Source organism: Mixophyes fleayi, chromosome 5, assembly GCF_038048845.1.
Source record: "Mixophyes fleayi isolate aMixFle1 chromosome 5, aMixFle1.hap1, whole genome shotgun sequence".
Taxonomy (NCBI): Eukaryota; Metazoa; Chordata; class Amphibia; order Anura; family Limnodynastidae; genus Mixophyes; species Mixophyes fleayi.
Window position 1 is genome coordinate 51,438,706 of NC_134406.1, and position 1,442 is coordinate 51,440,147.

Here is a 1,442-nt window from a genome sequence, read left to right on the forward strand (position 1 = left end):
GCTCTTCCCATTAACAGCTGCAGTGCACAAAGCTGCCACAAGAGCTCCTCTTACCTCAATCACCACAATACGTGATGACCTGCAATATTCGTGATGCCTTTGCCTAAAGTATTTGGAGAGAAGCAGCATCATCTGTTGATTGACTCTATTGCCCAACTAGGACTTACATTTGATGCATTAGTTTCACACACGATAAATTAATTTTTTTTAATAGTTTGCCCAAGAAAAATCTTTTTTTTCGAGGACAACATGGCTTTCTTTTCCTTGCTGATTAAAGTAAAAAAAAAAAATGTATTTTCTTCTGCTACTTCTATTGTATTATATTGCAAAGAACAATAAAACCTGACAGAAAATACACTGTCCCATCCCATAATTCTTTCCAAATTACTTTTAGACAGTTTGTGCAAATCCACAAGCATTTAATAAGTTACGTCTTCTGAGTACAGAAATTAATTTGATTTGCGCATTTTACTCAAAGGGGCATATTTAATAAAGCACGATAGTGCTTTTAACCGGTCATTAAGGTGTCCTCCTGTCCTCCGCAAATTTATTAAGGGTGCATCGCAGCAGATATCATGGATATCTGCTGCTTTGCATTCCTCTTCGTTTTTAGGAGCAGTCACCATTCAACAGAATGGTGACTGCTCCCGGCCGCAATCTAACAAGTCCCGGAAAAACATTTTTTTTCGGGAACTTGTCATTATCAGAAATGAAAAAACCCAATGCTGTCAGCTCTGCTCCGAAGAGCAGAGCTGGACAGTGCATGTGTGGAGGGATCACATGATCCCTCCCTGTCACTCACCGCTCGCAGAATTGTGGAACTGCACATGCGCAATGGAAAGAAGAAGAGGAACGAAGATGACGTGAAGGAGATCCTAGAGACAGCGCGTCCCGAAGAGGGGGGTAAGTATGATTTTTTTTATCACAGAAACAGCAGTTTTTCGGAACTGCTGTTTCTGTGTTCCATTTTTAATAAATTTGAGAAATAGATCAATCCTTATCCATGCGATAAGGATTGATAACTATTTCTCAATTCTGCCGATGAATGATAAATGTGCCCCAAAGTCTCCACAGTTTCAGGACCAAGGAACAAAGGAATTTTGGGCTTGATTAATGAAAGCACGCATACTGAGCGTAACATCCGTTTGTTGAAAAATGCGCGTAAATCATCTTTGCGTACTCCAGGAATCATCAAGGAACGGATCTGAAGATCCATCCATGGAGGTCTAGTTGTGGCTTTTTGCTCCCGCACAGTCATCCCCGCAAGCAGCCTCAGTGCAGTGGCTGCTGGAGGGACTTTCAATGGCACCTCCTGGATTCAAAACTAGGAGATGCTGGTGAATCCAGTCTGCAAAGAGCCATACTGGCGCTCGATGAGCTGCCTCCCTAGTCTTGGTGGCTCCAGGGGTGGAGAGGAGTCTGAGCTTCCCTCTCCCTGTTAG